The sequence below is a fragment of the Zalophus californianus genome, chromosome 8, assembly GCF_009762305.2.
Source record: "Zalophus californianus isolate mZalCal1 chromosome 8, mZalCal1.pri.v2, whole genome shotgun sequence".
Classification (NCBI taxonomy): domain Eukaryota; kingdom Metazoa; phylum Chordata; class Mammalia; order Carnivora; family Otariidae; genus Zalophus; species Zalophus californianus.
In genome coordinates, this window is record NC_045602.1 from 63079765 (window position 1) to 63102080 (window position 22316).

General features: G+C 37.2%; 1 long non-coding RNA gene across 1 annotated transcript in view; it reads right to left on the reverse strand.

Moving 5' to 3' along the window:
* The window catches only part of LOC113938145, a 104377-nt gene extending 82066 nt beyond the window's left edge, over positions 1–22311 (reverse strand). Inside the window, exon 1 of the long non-coding RNA XR_003524835.1 lies at positions 22241–22311. This is a non-coding gene — a long non-coding RNA (uncharacterized LOC113938145). The remainder of the gene's footprint in view (positions 1–22240) is intronic.
* Positions 22312–22316: the final 5 nt, after the last annotated feature.

Genomic DNA, 22316 nt, shown 5'->3' on the forward strand with positions numbered 1-22316 from the left:
TTCCTGTAATAAAATTCATTAGTATGTTTATCATAACCACATAATGAATATAGCCCTTATGTAAAATAAAAAATTGAAAGTACATTAGAGACATTACAAGCTGTTTGAAATTACTGTGCTTTGCATATTATACCTTATTAATTAAATTATAAATTATTTATTTATGTATTTCTTTAATCAGGGGCAAGCACTAGAACAATATTATATTAGTATAAGAAACACAATACAACTCAAAGCTAATTCACACATGGACCAATTTTACGTAAACACATGCAGATCCATTTTGCCATGGGGTGGTGAATGCCACTCCCCCCGCTGAGCATCAAGGGGTGTGAAACCACTGTTTAAAGGAGAGTGGAAGGCACAGGGATTAGAAGTATTTCTTCTGCAAGTTAAAAACTGCACTTGTTAGTATGATATCTCCCTTTGCCTTCTCATTTTATTAGTATAATTAGGTCAGATATACAGATGGAAGCAAAGATTGGATCATCATAGGAGCTGATACCATGTCCATTTTATTTGGAGTCCATGGGAAAGGAAAAAGTAATCTTTCCTTTTTTCGTTTCCTTCGTCAGCAGTGATAGAGAGTAAGAGAAAGAGAGAGAAAAGGAGAGAAAACAATATATTGGAAAATAAACCCAAATTTAAGGAAATGAGCACTAAGTTCACTTTTCTCATTCATTTTTTTAAAACCATATGCAGAATATCTGTGATCTCTTTTTCATTATGTTCACATGATTTACAGATCTCTCTTTAAGTTAGTTTCCTAATCCCTGGTTTGAGTACACTGATCTGATTACAGGCTCAGCCTATGTCTATACACACAACAGATTTGACTGTTTTGATAAGCAATTACTTCTGTCTACATGGTCAAACATGATGAGCCTCCCATAGGGCCTTTAGCCCTTAAAGAAGCCTGTGGAGTCAGGGTGGGAGAGTGGAGGGCCCGTCAACCGCATGGTGTGGAGAGTGCTTAGGTTTCAAAGTCGAAGAAGTCTGGATTTTTTTTTAAAGATTTTATTTATTTGACACAGATTGAGAAAGAGAGAGAGAGCACAAGCAGAGGGAGTGGGAAAGGGAGAAGCAGGCTCTCCGCTGAAGAGGGAGCCTGATTCAGGGCTCAATGAGGCCTCGATGCAGGGCTTGATGAGGGGCTAAATCCCAGGACCCTTGGATCATGACCCGAGCTGAAGGCAGACACTTAACCACTTAACCGACTGAGCCACCCAGGTGCCCCAAAGAGGTCTGGATTTTAATCAAAGTAGTCTCTTCTACTCCAAATAAGGATAATCCTAACTCACAGAGTTGTTCTGATGATTAAATGAGATTAATACTTTTAAGTGGTTTAGCATGGCTACATAGTAGGTGTTTAATAAATGTTCATTCCAGGACTATTTCTGTGCATGAATACAATCGAACAATACACCAGAATCGCCTCATAATTCCACAAGCCTATGTGGCATGCTGGAGCTCATTTTTAATAGATGTCAGCCTCTGATACAGGAAAAAGCAAGCTAAATACTGAGAAGGGTAATGTTCAAAGCAATGACAAAATAGACTAATACAAGTTAGTTATAAATATCTCTCTAAATAATAAAAATAACTTTATTTTCTTCATGGGTTTTAAGTGTAGTGTGCAATTCCCTCCCATCTCAGTTTCCACAATTTGGTAAACACCAGAAGAGAAGAGTAGGTGGGGAAAGCAGTAGCATCGAGAGATGCTGCAGGATGAGGAGAAGCCCACTACTGGGAGTGTGTTTGGTTGCTAACTTAACAGGGTCTTTGGCAGATTGCTAAAACCAAGACATATCTGTATTCACTTTTTCTTGGCATCCAGCTAAACCTTTTTTTTCTGAGCTATTCTGCAGTTAGACGAAGCCATATAACTGAGTTCTGGCTAGATAGATAGATAACTGGATAGATAGAAGCGATACATGCTATTTCTAGACCTGGTCTCTAAAAACTCCTACCAATCTGCCATGCTATTTCTTTGTCCTCTACCCTCTCTGTCTGGATAGAAAGGTACCAGCCAAGGACACCGAGTCTTCTGGAGACAGGGTGGGGAGGGCCACTGCATGGACAGAACATGGGTTCCTAAATAACTGTGTGAAACATAGCAGCCCCCATCCTAATTAGACTGTGTCAAGAAGGAAAAAGAAAACTTTGTTGTGTCACACCACTGAGAATTTAGACTTTCTGTTACAACTGTTAGCCCATCCTGACTAGAACTTGGTCATCATGAAAGGTGGGTAGTTTTTGTTTTTCTGAAAAACTCCCTCTTACTGGAACTATAAGTCTAGATATAATTAATTTGATTTGTGTCAGGAAAAAAGAGATGCCCTCAAATTATTTTTTTAATTTTAAATGAAATTTGATTAAGATAATACAATTCTGCACAATTCTTTCAACAAAGGAATTTTCTCTAGTATGATAGTTACTTTCCTTTCTTTTAATACATGGTTTTTATTTTTAAATTATTTTTCACTGAAAGATAGTTGATATATAATAATTGTATAAGTTTAAGGTGTATAATGTGTGGATTTGATACATGTATCTATTACAATATGATCACCTCCATAGCATTAGCTAAAACCTAGTTACTATAGGTATTTTCTAAAATAATAAATCTTCACTAAAACACACGACTATATATTGTGCTTTCAAGTAGTGTCCTATATATAACTACAGGACAAGAAAATTAACCCTTGAGAAAGTAATAAACCAATATATATAGATGTTCATTATAGAAAAATTAGATTCACTGAACAAAAGGTTTCATCAAAACACGTTTCTAATCAGTGTGCTCTGCTTTCCTGAGGGCAAATTTCCAGCCAAAATTCTTCATTAGCAAATAATCAAGACACCCCTACTTTTGTACTACTTTTGAACGGGGAGCTAGCTGTCAGTGGGCCACATATGAAGGATGGATAAAGCAACACATTGAACACAAAAACTCTAAAGTCAATAAATAAAATAGAAGCATAAGTATGTTATGGACCCACTAAGTCAGAAAACAATGTGGGATGCCACATGGGAAAGCAATGTCAATAGAAAGGAGAAACAAAATTGAATTTTATTACATTTCTAATAATTCAGTAGATAAAGAATCTCCAGATGGTCTAATATTCTATCAGTTGCTATTTTGATTAGCACATTAAAAAATCTTAAAATATCATTTGCATCTGTCAATATTAGGCATAATATAAAACATCTTTTGTAATCCGTGTTCATTTTCTCAGTGTTTTTTTTTTTTAAGCACCCAAATAGCCTTTATTGGTTATGGTCTATTAGCATGAGGTTGAGTGTTCTTCCAGACTAAGGGCCTAAAGGTCCATTCAAAATTTTATTCAACTTGTTTTACATGGTAGCACCTCACAATTCAGATGTCTATTAATAAATACCTGTGAAGATAAATATTATGGTATACTCACAAGAAAGAAAGGACAAAGACATATGGCTTAGTTCAAATGAAGGTAAGCATTACAAGTAATTTAAACCAAGAAGCAGGGCCTATAGCCAATAGATACAGAGTGACATATCTTAGTAATTGAAGAAAACAAAACAACATGCATACAACAAATAACTTGCCACCTGGACCCTATTTATATCTCGTTATATATAAAAATGGTATGACAGAAGGTGAAAGAAAAATAAAAGTAGGGCAACTCATGTTTGTTGAGCACCTACTATGTAACAAGTGCTCTCATTCCCATGCCCCTATGGAAACACATCCTTTCAAGGGTATCAGTGACCTCTCATGGTTTTCCATATCCTGCCTGGACTTCTGCTGCACTAAGTCCCAGACCAATGTGTTTGCCCAAATCCCAACTCATAGCTTCCCTGGGATGTCCTAAAAGATTCTCAAATTTTAAGATGTGCTAACTGGGGAGCTTCCTGCCTCCCCCACACCTGTTCCTGCCACAGATTGCTTCACCTTAGCCAATAACAACTCTCTTTCCAGATCCTCGGGACAAAACAGCTGGTCCTTCTTGGCTCCCAACTTTTCGCACATCCATGTCCAGCAACAAATCCTGTCAGCTTTACCTGTACCGAATCTAACGCTCACACCTCCACTGACACCAGACTTCAGGGGGAGTTCTCCTTTTAAAAGAGAAGCTAGATTATGTCATTCTCCTGCTCAATACCTCCAATCACACCCAGGATAAAAACCAGGGTCCTGACAATAACCCACCAGGCCCTGTACGATCTGGCCTCCAGCTCTCTCCCTGACTAGATCTTCCACCTTTCCCCACACACTCACTCCTTTCCAACAGGCTCCTTGCAGTTTCTTCATACACTGTAGACACACTCCTGCCTCAGGGCTCTGCACGTGCTGTTAGCCCTGCTTAGAACATTCTTCTCAGTGAGACTTTTATTCAAATGTCATCTTTTCTGATGACCTTATTTAAAATTGCCATCTTTCTACTTCTTGCCCTAGCATTCTATATCCCCTTCTTTTCTGACCTATTTTTCTCCATAGCACATACTACATTCATCATTTATTTTCTTTGTTGTCTGACCTCCCCCTCCAGAATGTAAGCTATATGAGGGATTTTTTTTCCTATTTTGTTTCCTGCTCTATTTTCAGAATCAGCCAAGAAACCCCAAATGCTTGGGAGAACTATGTTATCTTATTTAATTCAAATGGACCTTTTGAGTGAGGAATTATCAGCATTCTCATATACTAGTTGAAAAAACTGAAGCTTAAAAGAATAAGTAATATTCCAAGTAGCAAAGGTGGGAAAAGGAAGATGGACAAAAGTCTTGGTCTGCCTTTTGAGACATCTTGTTTCCATCACACTACCTTGCCTTCACATAAAAGAAATTATACCTTATTTACTTAAAGCCCACTTGGGCACTAAAGTCTAAGATCAATCATTTTGTTGTTTTATTGTTCCCCTTCCCTAATCCATTTTGTTGAGTTTCTTGGGCTTAGAATTTTAAAAACTATTTTATCTAAAAATTAAAATAGTATTACATCAAATTTTTTAAAATATTTTCTTCAAAGTTTACACATAACCAGCAATAGAATTATGATGTGAACCAACCTCCTAGAGTATGTCTGAAATTTATAAAATGTTTCCTTTGTTTTCATGCTGTAAGAAAAAAAAAGTCTGAAAAATAAATTTCATGGACTGATCATAATTTGGATTTTTTCTAGTCTCCCTGCACTGATAACTCATTTTTCATCCAACAGACACATAAAAAGAAGGGACAAGAAGGTAGGAAGGAAGGGAGGGAGAGAGAAAAGGGATGAAGGTCAAGTGTTCCACTTCATAAATGGGTAATAGTCATTCTTATTCAAATCTGTATTCCAAAATTTAGAGAAAATTTAGAGTTCTTCAAATAGATTTAGGGACCCTTACAGACTATAATTCAGTTGAGAGAACAATTTGCAAGTGCGCACACAAACACACACACACACACACACACACACACACACACACTGCAGACATTTATCTTAAGCCATTTTGAACATTTACAGATTTCCACTCTTCTTTGTGATTCTGAAATTGGCATCCTTCATTATTAATGTATTGGATATTATTCTGTGAAAAGAATACAAAATTTAGAGATGAAGATTAATTCCTCAATCTTAGATGTTTAAACAAAATTAAAGATAATTTTTAATATAAAAAAAGATGTAGAAATAACATACCTTTCACTAACTTCTAAATATTAAGTTTAATATATGAAAACACATAATCTGATGGGTATGTTTAAGTCAGGATAGTGAATTTGAAGCCACACATATTCCTCTTACAAAAGCCAGTTGCTTCTAAAGGGGTCAAACATAGATGTTAACACTTAAAAATAAATAAATAAATAAGCAGTACCTTAGCAAAGTTTCAAGTCAAAATAACAACTGGCATTATTACTTCTAAAATTTGAGAATGATTATTCAGTCCTCAAAAAGGGCTAGATGAAAAGATATTAATTCTGATTCATCCCCTGTTTGCCTCCTAGTCATTTCAGTGCTCTTGCTACACAAAGTGAAAAGCATGGACCAGCTGCATCTGCTTTACCTGGGAACTTATGAGCAATGCAGCATCTTGAAGAATCTTGAAGCCATCCCAAAGCTACTGAGCCAGACTGCATTTTATCAGGGTCCCCAAGAGATGCATATGCACATTAAAATTTGAGGAGCATTTATGTACATTATTGAGCAAAATGTCTTTGCTTAGTTTTAAGAATTAAACTACCCTGGGGCACTCGGGTGGCTCAGTCGGTTAAGCATCTGACTCTTGATTACAGATCAGGTCATGATCTCAGGATCCTAGGACTGAGCCGGGCAACAGGCTCCATGCTCAGCACGGAGTTTGCTTGTCCCTCTCCCTCTGCTCCTCCCACCCCCTCCATCCCCGCACACACACTCTAATATAAATAAATAAAATCTTTAAAAAAAAGAATTAAATTACCTTTGCACAATGAAAAAAAAATGGGTGTAGGAATCAGCTACCATATCAGTGATATACTCAGAGAAAGAAAAGAGACTATCGAGGACCCTATTTCTTTTGCTTCTCATTTTGTATAAGGAGTAAATGCTGAAGAGGAACCTATATCAGCAGTTATGGCTTCTTGAACATTGACTCAACTAACCTGAAAGCAGTTTTTGAGCTCTGCCAAGAAGACCACCATTATCACTGAATAAAAATAATTTCATTCTCAAGTCTAACATTTAAATGATATAAGATTCCAATTTAATTAGGACATCAATGTGAAGCCAGCTCAAATAAAAAGCAGGGACAATTTTCTAATGGATTTAAATTACAAGCTTGTGACAGACTATGACAGATGACATATTTACTTTTCATACGAGCTAAGCGAATACCTTAGATAAAATGTGCTAAAAACACAGCAAATTTGGAATTAATGAAACCGTTGATAATATATTTTTAAAGAACACTTCCTCTTGTAAAGGAAAATAAATCTGCAAAAGCCAAACAGTTCGTTAAAATGGCAAAATCCAATACATTATTGGAGCTTAGTAATGAGTTGGGAATTTGACCTTTCTTCAGAAACTGAAGATGCTCTAATCAGAATTAGCCAGGTGCACACTGGGGTCAAGCGCCATCCAGAAGTTTTGCTAAATAGCTTCTATCTCGCCTCTGATCATAAATGCTTCAGATCCCAGGCTTTGACATCTCAGTGACTTCAGTATTGTGGCTAAGCAGCTGCCACTTATTTCATTTTCAATGCACCAAGTTTTGCCTGCCTTAACCAGGGACCTTTTGGCAAAATATTTAGTCTAATAAATTCATGATCTAGCATTTTATCTTCCTTATCGTGGCCTTCGTCTTTTTAAGAAAGAGAGAATTCAAGTAAGACTGCAGAAACTGAGTGGAAAATGAGAATATAAGTGTACACATGCTTGAAGACATCACGGTGAACTAATGACTAATTACTGTGCAACTGAATACTAATGGAGAGACTCATGAAATCAACATGAACAGGAAATGAACTCAATATGACCAATGGTTCCACAATTAAAATCAAATAAATGCCTAGTAATAGAAAGACTTAAAAGATATTACTACAACCAGTCAATTATTCTTCGGGTTATACTTTACTAAAATAAGCATAATGCTAGGTAGAAGTAGCTAGCTGGATATCTTTTGAAAAGTTAATGTGCATCTGAAATATGAATTACAGTACTATAATTATCTTCAAATTAAAGTATGTAAAACTAGTTCAATAGCAAGTCACTTATTAAAGCAAATCAAATAAACATGCATTTCAGGAAAGAAACTTGAGAGGTTAACTTTCTAGGACCTCTTAATTAATTAATTGTCACTCCATATGTTTAACTCTTTAATCCTTGGCAGTCCAGTCAGAAAACTGTCAATAGGAAGCAAGCTTGGGCACTGGGGACAAGGCAACACACAAACAAAACAAAAAAATTTAAAAAGCCTCTACCTCCAATGCCTGAAGGGGTAATAGCAATTATAAAAATTGATTAATAAATTTGTTACCACTTTTAAGAAAATTGCATACATATTTCCTTTAGTTCTATTTCATCTACTTCTTTTCAACGACCCAGTGGCTGAATAAGGCAGATTAAAATAAACTGCAATATTTTCTCTTGAAAAGTCTACTCACTTATCAGCTGTGGATCTAATCAAGGACCTAATAAGTCCATAATGGTACATTTGCTTCCCAGGAGAAACCACTGTTTCTCATCATTCCAGAAAATACCCCCTTGCAAGGTGCAACCAAGAGCCACAGACTCACTGCAACAGTCTAATAATTTGTTTGGGAGCCCTTAGGCAGGGATAACTTAAATTACAATTAGAGAGCCCTCACACTGGTGCTAACATCTGTGTACTGAACCACTGTATACTGATTAAAGGTTTTTAAAAGAGAACTAAGTATTTCCCACATTAGAGACGAGTCTAATTCTAATGGCCCTCATCCTTGGTATGTAATACTTCAACATTCCCTGCCGAGATTCCTGCTCATGAATCCAAAGAGTGCATACCCTGGGTAATAACTGTCTTAGAAATGTCCAACAAATGCTCAGGTATAAATGGGCAGAAGGGCAGAGCCCTGGGAAGGAAAAGAAAGCACTGTTCATTTCATCAGTCTTCCTGGGTCTACTTCCTCCTGACTTTGTGGCTACATAGTTGAGGTGTTTTTTGTTTTGGTTTTTCTGCTAAAAGAGTGATTCTAAGGAGAGGGTCAGAACTCAGAGAAATTGCCATGGGGGCACCAATTAATGAAAGTTGACATGAATGAGGACACGCACACTGCATCCCTCAGCGTCCTCCTGCCTTGTTATTAAATGAATCGTGCATGCAAGGAGAATACAGCAAGAAGAAAGCAGAGCCACAGAGCTCTCCCCCAACACCCTAGCCACTCTGCTCCTTCTCCTCCATTCATTAGGGCCTTTTTCAAGCACATGGCTGCAGCAGATGTCCCCGAGAGAACATTTTGTTTCCCCCCTGCATCCAGGCTCAAACACCTGGGCTCTGACATGACGTCCGGTGGAGGCTATTTTCTTTTTCCTTTTTTAAACTTTCCTTTTATTTGGTTTGCATACAAGGCTAATAATGAGGTTTAAAAAACTATACACAATCAGTATACAATTACACTCATCGGGAGCCTGACATGTAATTTCTGATAAACCCGTATAACTATGAACAGCAAAAGGAACCACGGAGAGCACACAATGTGTGGGGTCATCAGAACACAATGCCAACACAATCTCTGCGTCATGTCTTGTTGCATAGTATTAATCAGTGCAAACATTGTTTGGGAAATGAGAGGGGAGAGAAAGAGCTGTTTCCCAGCTGCTAGTGCTTTGCCATCAAATCTGATAGTTCCATCTAATATAAGAGACTTCAGTAATAAAGCTTAGAACCAACAAATGACTCTTGAGGAGTCTACTTAAACTGTTCAAAATAAAATGAAATAATACATCCTTATATATAATCCCAACACTCCTGATAATTTCACATTAGACTTTCTTTAGCAATTTATCTTCATAAGTTTAGGAAATGTATTAGCATCTTTAACAGGTACAATAGGTGGGTATTGAGTATCCACATTATCTAAATGATTAGTGTTCTAGGTTAATCACTACAATTTTGATTTATTTCAAATTTTTAAATCCTACATGTTGCAACATAATTATTTTTCTGTTGATTGTTATAGGGAAAGAATACAGTAAGGTTTCATTATGGAAGAATTATCCAGGACCATAAGATAACAGCCCAGGTCACTGGGGAGCACAATGCAATACTATTGTCAATACTATTGATATGTCTTAGGAAAAGTGAGTCTGGGAATTGCAGAAATGTCACAAGCTTTGTTTTACCTTCATTTTAATAGAGCACAGAATGACCTGTATGGGAGGGGTTGACTACTTCAATTAGGTTTATGCTATTTTCAATAGGCACTTCCAATCAGTGCATTTAGCTGGAAAGCAATTCCTGACTTTATTATTACTGTTGTCATCCTTAAAATGCATTCTATTTATTTTTTTAATTCGCCAGGAGGGGCGAAGAGAAGACAGGAGCAATAAAGAAAAGGAGCCAGTAACATGCCCTTAGGGACCAATAGTGAAGGGAGAAGAATCACAGGAGAAGAGAGATAGGAGATGAAAATGAAAGACGTATCTTATTAAACCATCATAATTAAGAAGTAATAGCTATTCATAAAGAGACCCATGCCCAAAGGCCTGAAGATGTCTACAACAGTAAGGGCAAATGTTTTCTAATAGGTAATAATCAACTAATAATCTACGTTAGAAAACAAACAGACCGCACAAGAATGAGAAGGCAGAGTTCTACCTTCTCACACTGCTCCAGCCTCTGGTTCAGGGTGGACAGATCAAAACTGAAACTAACTAAAAAGAAAAAATGGTGACTGCTTTTCAAGTACACATAAATTTTAGCAAATACAGAGATAAAGAGCATTTGGTAACAGAGCACCCTGTTCCCTATCACCTGTAGCTTATATTAGGAGATGGTCTCTGGCTCTGAACCCTGAGATTACAATTGCTGCCAGAGATCCAAGGGAATCGGTGCCTGATGATGAAACTGACCCCATATTATTCATTTTGGCACAAGACAAGAATTAATTGGATGGATTTTTTCCCTTAGCTCTTGGACTTTAAGTTAGCTGGACCTAGGAGAACTGAGGAGACAAATCTGAAGGGAAGGAGACACACATTTAGTCCTTGGACACCCCCTAGTGTCTATGTGAGCATGAAACCATCTCACAGGTATTCCTCCCTTTCCTGCTACATGGAAGGACTGATAGGTCTGGCTCCTAAGGATGAGGACGTAGGACTCCAGCCCTGTGGGGAATCTGCTTTCCTCTCAGGTCAGGAATAAAGGTATCAGACTCAAAACCCCTCTCAGATACTTCTAGAATTTTCTGCTTGCCACTAACTTCGTCTCAATGTGGCAGAGTTTGTCTCAAGAAAATGTGGAAAATTATGGGTGGAGTCAGGAGGGGTCTATAATTTGCTTCCCCCCATAAAAAGATAAATTTCACAGTTAATATACAGAATGCAAAATGAAAAGGAGAAATGGAGGGAAAATCTATTTCAGAGAATATATGGTAGTTTATCTTTATATAGATAACTTGTGAGTGTTTGAATAAGTTCTGTGATATATTTATGTTTACCAATGTGATTGGATGTGAATACTGAATAAAGTCTGGGAAAAACTGCTTGCTACTTCTCTCAGTCAGCGGTTCTTGAGCAGTATTTCATTTGTGTGATGAAGATATAATTTAAAAGTGGCATGGAAAATCTTTAGTGTAAGCACCTTTGAAAGTTCCCACACAAATTGTATGTGATTCCCTTTCCATCTAGGTAAATTAATTTTTTGTGTGTCCCAGGGTTATCTGTGGACTAGCCTTTCTCTGTTAAAACGTTAAAATTATGAAATGTTACCATGAGTTTCATCCATGGTCATCTCAAAAGTGTAAATGTGCCTGAATGTCATTACTATATTTGCCTGTTGTAAATACCCAAATTTGCCCCAGTGTGCACAATTCTAGGAAAAGCATCCTTCTGTATGACTTACTGGAACTCCAAGAGACACTTCATATTTTCCTAGTTTTTCTAGCATAATGCTTTCCCACCAACTGTTCTGGGGAAGCACTCTGCCATTCTATTAAACTTTGAAAGATATATTACGGCAATACTAGAGAGCACTTTCTCCTGCTGCACCTGGGTAAGCTGCAACCTACATGAGATCTGATTCTTTACAGATTCACTGAATTTTAAAGGGCAAGGCTCCTCAGAAACCACCAGATTCATACCCTTATTAAGAAATGGAGAGGTCAGAGTGATTTCATGACTTGCTCAGAGCCACATGGCAAGGTTGACAGAAGGCTATAACAGGAACCCAGAAGTCCTACACCCAGCCATTTTTGGTCACTGATACTTCTAAGTGTAAGACTGCATCATGGGAAATTTATAAATGTGAATATATCACCTGTGGCAAGAAAAGAGAAGCCTGATTGCAATGTCTGTACTCTCCCTGTTGGGGACATAGTCCCTATAAGGTGAAGGTGTCCGGCCAGCTCCTATGGCACCCAGCCAGGAAGACCACGACAGTGGACTCAACAGCTCTCCTTCCCTTGATTTTTCATCCGCACCTCTGATACAAGACTTGGACTGTAGAAAGAGAGAAAAGAACTGAGGGGAGGAATGTCAGAAACATCTTGCCCCCTCCCAACTACCACTAGCACCACAAGCAAGCATGTGAATGAAACAGTTTTGTTCCTTCCCCAGCAGGAAATGCTACTGTTTTAAATACCAAACAAAGATAGCTCTTGCTTCTGGTTACAGCCCACACAAAATAAACTTACTTTTTAAAAAGGAATCTTGGCATATGGTAACAAAACCTATATAATTCTCTTGATCTTTAATCTCTATGCCAATGTCTTTTTTACAGATTATGGCCTCAACCCCTGACAAATCTGCTTAGTGAATTTTTGGCTGACAAATCTGGCAACACAAACGCTGTCTGAAATACATTCCAAAGGCTAAACATTTTCATAATAGCTACTTTACATAGCCTAGTAGGTTTCCCTTTAGGACACCAATTAGATTTTTTTAAAGTGACAGTGTTAATTTTTATGATTACACACAGAACTGAGATTTTTATTTAATACACTGGGCCTTCTTTTAAAGCTTTTCAAGGGGATCAACCACTTTGCCAACAGACGGGTGTTACAGCAGGGGTGATTATAGTAATTTTTCATGTAATTGGAAGTCACCATTTGGTTGCTATCTTTCACATGCTTGTTGACTCATCATATAATCCTTTATAATGGAGGTTTGTTTTATGTCACAAGAACGTGCCAAGCAGCCGGGAAATAACAAACAGAGGAACCCCCTGGCTGGTGGGGACCACAAAAATCTTTAACATCTGCCCAGCTCTTTAGACTGCAATAAATTTTACTTAATAGCAGTGACCGAACACCGAGAGAAAGGTTTCAGAGGATTTGAGGAAAATCTGTGTTTTCTCTCAAAAGGAGATGTCTCAAGATTGTATTACACACCATGAGAGCACAGTTTTAAAAAGATAAGAAGGTATAAGTACTCAGAATAGAATTATCAAAGTCCCTTTCCATAAATTCAAGAATTTAAGACCAAAGTAAATGCAGCATGTTGTCCCTCAGGCTCACTTACCACAACTTCACTTTTCATCTCATCTTTTGATAGTTAGTGCTTTAGTGGAAGAAACACACAAACAGAGGTTACAAGTGAATATTAGATGCTGTGTAAAATAGTAGGTAAAGGTCAGAGCTGGAAGTGGGGGCACCTGAGTTCTTATCATCCTGGGAGAGACATGTGAACATAACGAAGCCCCAAATTACCTTAATATTGTAAGTGAAGAGGAGCATCACTATGATTCCTGAGTCTCCCTAAGAAAGAGGTCAAAATAAATAAGAGTAAATCTGGAAATATTTTGTATGTTAAAGCACTAAATACTAGGCCTTAACAGTTGACTTGAGATGATGGTTTCTGTTAACATTTTGCCTTCTTTGAACCAGTAAAGTTGGCACAGCCATCTGTAATGTGCATTCCATCTGATGCTATGTGCATATTTCCTTTGGAATTTTCCAAGAAAATTAGAACTAAGCTGCTCACTTTTATAAAAAGTGTCTCTTCACCATTTGCTTCTAATAGGTTCAGAAGAGGGGCGCCTGGGTAGCTCAGTCATTAAGCGTCTGCCTTCGGCTCAGGTCATGGTCCCAGGGTCCTGGGATCAAGCCCCATATCGGGCTCCCTGCTCTGTGGGAAGCCTGCTTCTCTCTCTCCCACTCCCCCTGTTTGTGTTCCCTCTCTCGCTCTGTCTCTCTCTGTCAAGTAACTAAATAAAATCTTTAAAAAAAAATAGGCTCAGAAGAATGACTTTTTTTTTATTTTATTTTATTTTGTTATGTGAATCACCATACATTAGTTTTTGATGTAGTGTTCCAAGATTCATTGTTTGTGTATAACACCCAGTGCTCCACGCAGAACGTGCCCTCTTTAATACCCATCACCAGGCTAACCCATCCCCCCACGCCCCTCCCCTCTAGAACCCTCAGTTTGTTTCTCAGAGTCCATAGTCTCTCATGGTTCGTCTCCTCCTCTGATTCCCCCCCTTCATTTTTCCCTTCCTACTATCTTCTTTTATTTTTTAACATACAATGTATTATTTGTTTCAGAGGTACAGATCTGTGAATCAATGGTATTGCACAATTCACAGCACTCGCCATAGCACATACCCTCCCCAATGTCTATCACCCAGCCACCCCATCCCTCCCACCCCCACCACTCCAGCAACCCTCAGTTTATTTCCTGAGATTAAGAATTCCTCATATCAGTGAGGTCATATGATACATGTCTTTCTCTGTTTGACTTATTTCGCTTAGCATAATACCCTCTAGTTCTATCCACGTCATTGCAAATGGCAAGATTTTGTTTTTTTGATGGCTGCATATTATTCCATTGTATATATATACCACATCTTCTTTAACCATTCATCTGTTGATGGACATCTTGGGTCTTTCCATAGTTTGGCTATTGTGGACATTGCTGCTATAAACATTGGGGTGCACATACCCCTTCGGATCACTACATTTGTATCTTTGGGGTAAATACCCAGGAGTGCAATTGCTGGGTCATAGGGTAGCTCTATTTTCAACTTTTTGAGGAACCTCCATACCGTTTTCCAGAGTGGCTGCACCAGCCTGCATTCCCACCAACAGTGTAGGAGGGTTCCCCTTCTACACGAGGATGTTCACATCCTCGCCAACATCTGTCGTTTCCTGACTTGTTAATTTTAGCCTTATTTTAACTTACCAGTGACTGCTTTTCCTTTCATAAAAGGCCCATAACTATTGACAGCCATGTTGCCTAAAAAACATTTCAGCTGGACACAACTCTTGCATATTGATTTGACAAAGAACCTGCATTTGTGTTTTAATTTAGTTATCTAAGTACTATTTTATAACTTAGGCACAATATTAAATATGCCCCATCTTACTTAGTTCCTAAGATCTGAGATAAAGGTCGTTTGCCTCACTAACCATGTTTACAAATTAGCCATAATATGAGTTAGCCCTAGGTTAAATATCTTCAACAAATCCAATGCAATTATATACTTTACTTTAAATAAGTAAATATAAGACACAACTAAAAAACAAAAACCTAACAATTCAAAAAAATAGTTTATTTAGCCAATTTTAGCTCTTATGACACCAAAAACAAATACGAAATAAGACTTAGAGATTAGAAATGACTATGTGTCATGTACTTTAGACTGCTGCTTAACTGTAATTTTTTCTAGCATTTAGTATCACATACTCATTGCCTTCAGAAGGCCATCAGTGATACAGGCTTCTCACAGACGTTAGCTGAGGGACGTCTGGCTGGCTAGGTTGGTAGAGTATGCAACTTTTGATCTCAGGGTCATGAGTTCAAGGCCCACGCTGAACACAGGGCACACTTAAAAAAAAGAAGAAGAAGCTAGTTGAATAGCAGACCATCAAAGAAAACAGTTGGTAAAATTCAAGTCTATTTTGATGCAATAATTATCTCAGATAAGAAAGAGTAAAGGCCGGATCATGAGACAACTGCTTCTCTGGTAACAAAATCTGTAAATAATCAACCAGATAACTTAATGCTTTTTAGGAATCTAATCACTAGGACACTTTAATTACTAAGTATTCAAATCTGTCCAGTGCCACAGGAATTAATAAGTAAATTGTTGTTGAGTAAGTAAACAAGCTTTCAGAATCAGGATTAGAAGTTCATTTCATAAATAACAATCACCTTTTAATTTACGCAAAAGAAATAAAATTCCTTTGTGAAGTTCAGTTCTACTATTTCAATCAGGAGGACATTCCACTGATGACTTTTATCCCACTCCTAAAGTTCGTGACTACAAAATCCACAACATACAAAACTATAAAACTAGCTTAGAGGTGATAGGCCATTCTTTTCTCCAACAGAGGAAAATATTTTCTCAACAGAATTATATTTAGAAATATTAAATTTGCAAGAAACCCTTGCCTTTCATGGCTTCCTCTTATTGAATATGCACATTCCCTTCTGATGAACTACTTGTATTCAGCCAAATGACACTGATCAAATTATGGCAGAAAAAAAAATGCACTCTTTGTCATATTCCTTTATGACAGAGCTAACAACTTATTTAATTCCATTAATAAATTCGGTTTGGTAATGGTTTTTATCATTTTCCTCGTTGCTTTTTTAAACTTAGAAAAAGAGGGAGGTACATGAAGACAAGGGCATATTAGGATTGATGTGGCTTCTAGTTTTCCTCTTAAGTTTAAAATCATAAACTATTCACTAATATGAATTCTTAGGAGCAGCCTGTCAGATCCATTGTGATAATTAATATAATGGCATACTGTAAATGCTACTGTTGTTAAGGCTGTTATTTTGGTGATTGCTGTTGTTTCTGACAATGCTATTAATAACATTACCAGATTGATAATGATACTAACAAACAATGTTAAACAAAAACAATACAATGCACTTTGTACTATACATGCATACTGGAATACTGGAATAGGTGCATCTCCTGGATAGAAGCTGATCATCCAAATTGTAAGGGACACCCACAGTACTTGTCTTCAGAGCATCTATATATTGGATGTGAGTGGGTGAGACTTTGCAACGAAGGGCTGGGAAACCAGTTTTACATAATAGCTCTTCAGAGTACAAATTGAAAGTTGAAGGACTGTATGAAGATTTGAAGAAGAGAAATCTTTGGTAAGATGAGACCAATGAGAATTGAGAAGTTAGTGAGAAGTTAAGATTTAGAATGTTAGTATATCAAAGAAGTATATATTACATCAGTGACAAAGAAACAACTAGACAATAACTTTATTTTCCTAATCTTTTGCTGATGACAAATGCAATATACTCGATTGTAAAAAAAAAAAAATGTGGATGACACCGAATAATATAAAGGAGAAACATTAGAAGCATGTGTAATACTATCAATAGGTAGATAATTTAAATTTTGAGTCATTTATTTTGTAATGGAGAGAACCCTAATTAGATCAACAGTTTAGTGCTTTTCTAATATTACTTCACAACCTGTTAGTGGAAGATGCAATCAGTTTTTTGGTTTACAATCAGCACCCTCTCTTTTTTAGAATGGACTAAAAGTTTTGCAGTAGAATGTAAGTTTTTTGTGAAACTTTTATTCATATATACGATGCATACAGGCATGGGTCATGATGTAAATGAACTTCTACATATGGGTCACGAACACTGAAGCTAACTGCTTAAAAGATTTCAATTGTCATGATTTTGGTTGATTTATTTGAAAAAGGAGAAGGAATTGGTAAAAAATAATGAGACATATTTCATAATAAATTTAATCTTGGTAAGAAATATCTTAAAAACACTACTTTATTCTGACACTGATGGAGATATCAATTGCCTTCACCTGGGTACACTCACATATACCAGATGCCATTGAGCAAAAACAGACACCGTCGTTAACCTTATGGAGCTCACAAACTAGATATTAATCAAATAACCAAGCAAATACTTGTACAATTTCAGCTGTGATAAATGCCATGGTGCTCAGAGGGTCCAAAACAAGGGAGTGTGATCTAATTTAACCTAAAGGAAAATTCAAGGAAGGCTGTCCTGAAAAGGTACCATCACTGCATTTTGAAGGGTAAATATAAGGTGAAGAGGAGACATTCCAGACAGAGAGGACAGCATATTCAAATACCTGGATCCAGGGGTCCCTAGGAGTACAAAGCCCACATGGTCACTCACTTCAGATCTGCTTTCAAGGAGATTATTACAGGTGCTCTATGACCTGGATTTAGCATGTTTGCATGTCCAGTGGGGAGAGACACTGTCCTTCCTTGAAAAAGAGCCCAACTGCTTCAAAAAGTTTAGGGGATTATCTGCTTGCAATATAAACATGGGTAGGTTAGGTGATCTTTTATGTAGCCTTCCAATCCTGCTTTTTATTTCATTTTTGTTTTTTAAAGGGTGTGGATAGTTCACTTGCGGATCACACAATTGCCAAAAGGACTTAAAATGTAAATGGACACCTTGGGGGTCAGTGCTTGTCTTCATGTACAAGTGAATATGCATATACCACTCATAATAATTTCTTCATAAAACACTGGTACATCTCTCATAGTAAGCCCATTAATATTTTTTCTTAGAGGAAAAGGAACCAGGAAACCTCTAAATACATCTTCTATATCTTAAAAGACACAAATACAGAGAATTCTAAAAACTATAGGCACATTTTGGGCTCTTAGTTTCTTCTACTCTAAAATCACTTGGCAGCTTGCTAGGTATTTAACATTAGGAAAATTTAAAGAAAGCCAAGGTTTCCAAAAAACAAACAAATTTAATTTAAGTAGACAGTTCTGGAAAGCTTAGTCTCTTAAAAGTATAAATGCATAACAGAAAGAAAAAAATTAAAATAGGTCAATTTCATTTTGTCAGTAGAACTATGTAGTAATAATTTCTCAGAGCCATTTTAGGAGGTAATTCTTTCTTCAGTTGGCTACCAAAAAATAATTTGTCTTTAAAGCATTATCCCACATTTGGTCTGGAAATTCATTTATTCATTCATTCAACTAACACTAATTACACACAAGTAGTTATGACATATATAATTTTAAATATTTACTGAAATTACCTAGATATGAAAGAAATCCCTCCCATCCGTTTCCTACATGGCACCAGGAATGATTTTGTAAATCTTACTATGACATCCCTTGCTTCAATAGTATTCCTCTGCACTTGAGGTAAAAATCTAAATCCATATCACAGGTTTTTATACAGCTCTACAAAAATCTGTTCCTGCCCATTTTCTAGTCTCATCTCACCAGCCCTCAGTTACTATGCTCTGGTCACAATGGCCAGCTCTCAGTTCCCACCTAAGGAACATAGGCCAATTCCTCACAGAGAAGAGAACTGCCTCCATTCTTCATTTGTGTGGTTTTACCTCACTTTTTAGGTCTCCACTTATATTTCCCAATGGAAACACCAAAGGAAACTATGCCCCCTTGTGAGAACACCCTGCACTTTTTCTTCCTAAGATTTATCACAATTTATAAGCATGTACATTTTTAAATGATTTTTTTTACAGAATGATGGCATAATTTTTATTATACATTAAATATTGTATACACTTATGTTTATATATGATTGCTTTACATTTTAAGCATATGTACATTTCTAATTTTACTTTTAATATTTTAAACTTCCATAATTTACTTTAAACGTTCTAGGCTTCTGTTTTTTGTCAGTTTGGCATCACACATCATCCACTTGGGAGACAACAGTAAGAAGCATTTTATTTATAGTCTCTTTTTATTGTCTATTTATTGCTTAATCATCATCAGTCTCATGTTTTCAATGTTTTTAAAAGGTTATCAAAGAAAGAAACATAAAGGAACAGAGAAGAAATCAACAATGCTATAGCCAAGAAGCTCCAGCAGAAAACACTCAACTGGACCCTGAATAATTCTGGGGAGGGGAATGGAAGCATGGATGGCTGGCGGCCCCAGGATTCAAGTCCCTACTTCAGGGCTTTCCAAGGTGGTAAGTCGCCTTGTCCCCCAAATAGCTTTGTGGTCATCTCCATCACTGGCCTCCCAGTTTAGGATCTGAAAACAACCTGAGCAAACACACACGGGCAGGGAGGTAAACTTTACTGCCTCTCCCGGCAAGCTCATGAGGCCCTCTTGGTGGGAGTCTACCGCAAAGGGCCAGGAGGCAGTAGATGCCAACACCCAGGCATCCCCCCAACATGCACGCCCCGGCCGCTGAGCAGCTGCAAGGTTTTTCTTTTTTTTTTCTTTTTTTTTTTTTAATATTGGTTTCCTCCACTAGACTGTGGGCCCCAAAAGGGCAAAGATCGTGTTTGGTTTCTTTACTGCTTCATTCTAGCGCTTACCTCCATAAGTATCTATAGTATACTTTTGTTTTAATCCTAGATCCACCATTAATTACTTAGCCCAGTACAAGTCATTTAACCTTTCTAAAGCCAATCTTATCATCTAAAAATGATTACAATACTACCTTCCTTTCATATTATATTTAGATTGTTTTAAATGCCATTGCCTAGAACAGAGTTAGGCTTAACAAACGAATAGACTTCTTTCCCCACTTCCTCTCCTTCACCTCCATGCACATCTAAAAATGTTCAACACTCTGTCCAAAATAAAGCAATGATTCACAAGTCTGGCATTTACCAGCCACTAGTTTACTTTTCCCTTCCTACTCCCCAATTAAGAGAAAGCTCATTTTGAGGTTTAATGGAGAGTGTCACAGGTTCATCAGAGTTCAATTCAGCAGTCTGGAGTGAATCTGTAATAATCCATGACCACAGACCAGTTTGTATTTTTCCACTAATAAAACTCAAGAATGGCTATGTTTAAATGGAATTTTGCAGGTCATTAATTCATTCTAAGGACTGACTCTTTTGGCTGTTTAATTGGGAAACAGTGGTGGTAGGAGCAGATTAAGAATCTAGATTTACCTAAAATATAAGGTGGTAGACTGCTTATATTTTATTAATATATACTTCAAAAGAATTTCTGAATGACTTAAGTTGAAAAATTTGAAAAGCCACCGTCATCTTCCTAAATCAGACAGGATTTAGATAAGATTTGCAATGAATCCAAAAAATGGTAAACCCTGGTGGGGCAGAAAGGTTCTTTCTTAATTGAAACTGAAGAAAGAAGCTGTAGAAGACTGTCTTTTCTTGTTTTGAACTGACCTTCTTATTTTGAACGGACCACAGTCCTCTATTTTGCTGCCTCAGAAAAAAGACTCATGCATCCTGTAATCGGTTGAAACACAGGCCAAGGGCTGCAGCTTTGGCCAATGAAACATGAGGGGATGACTAGAGGAGGCAGTTTCTAGCAGAGCTTTTTCCCTCTTTAAACGATACATAAAACAGAGACATTCCCCCTTTTATGCCTCTGGATATTATAAACTGCAAGATATCTGGTCTACGGCAGCTGTTTGGGAATGGCAGCTTGGTATATGTGGGATAAGAAATATTATTATCTGCATTAACAGAAGAAAAAAGCTTAAGTGTATAAATGTAGAGAGACTGGACAGAGTCCAATCTGCCCATGATACAGATTGCCTCAGTTGCTATAAGTTATCTGGTAATTCTCTACTGCCCCCTTCCTTCACCCCGCTCCACCCCCCTAACCATATTCTGACCAGTCCTGAAAGTTTTAATCCTGGCAAACGCCTACACTAATGCCCCATCTCTCCCCAAACACCATGTGTATATATATATATATTTTTTTTTTTAATTCTAAAATAGTAATTGGAAGAAAGTTGTCCATTTACTAATCACATACTTCAAAAGACAATACATGGATAAATGGGTGGATGGATGGATGGATGGATGGATGGAAGGAAGGATGGACAGATAGATATCTCATATATATACATATTTAACATACATCAAATATATGTATATTAACATATGTCACATACATTTAACATATATACATTTTTTTAGAGAGGGGGAGGGAAGAAAAGGCAGAGGGAGAGAGAGAGAGAATCTTGAACAGGCTCCAAGCCCAGCACAGAGCCCAATGTGGGGCTTGATCTCATGACCCTGAGATCATAACCTGAGCCCAAATCAAGAGTAGGATGCTTAACCAACTGTGTCACCCACGCGCCCTAACATATATACATTTAACAAATATATTTAACGTACATTTTTACACATGTACATTTTCATATATATTGTACATGTGTGTAGCATGTGTAATGTGTCTATACAGAGAGAGATTGAGAGAGAGAATAGTTAATGGTTTATGGAAATCCAAAACAAGACTGGAAACAATCTTTAAAACCCAGAAATTCACAGATTCAGTGTTTATGTGAATGACTCGCATTGTTCTTTTGCCAGCATGTTAGTAAGGAAAATTCATGAAAGCGATGTCGGTAAGTAGTTTCCTTATCACTACAGAGGTTTTAATGACTCACTGCCGTTCCTCTACTTTATTTATCTATCTTCTCTGGAATTGTAATGACTCACCCTAAAGATGATGACTAAATGTCTATAGTGATTTAATGCTGTCACCCACAGTAAAGACAAAGCTAGAAACTGTCAGTTATTAGGCTAATCAGGAAATACCAGATTTCTACAATAGAAAACAAGTAATCATCACTAGAAATGTTCAGTTGGAGTTCAAAGTAGATGCATATGAAGTTAAAAACAAACATGTAGTCACTTACAGAGTCATTCCAGAACAATCACCAGCCTGTCTCCATTTTCTTCATGTTGCAAAGATGCACTTCAATCACACCTTAA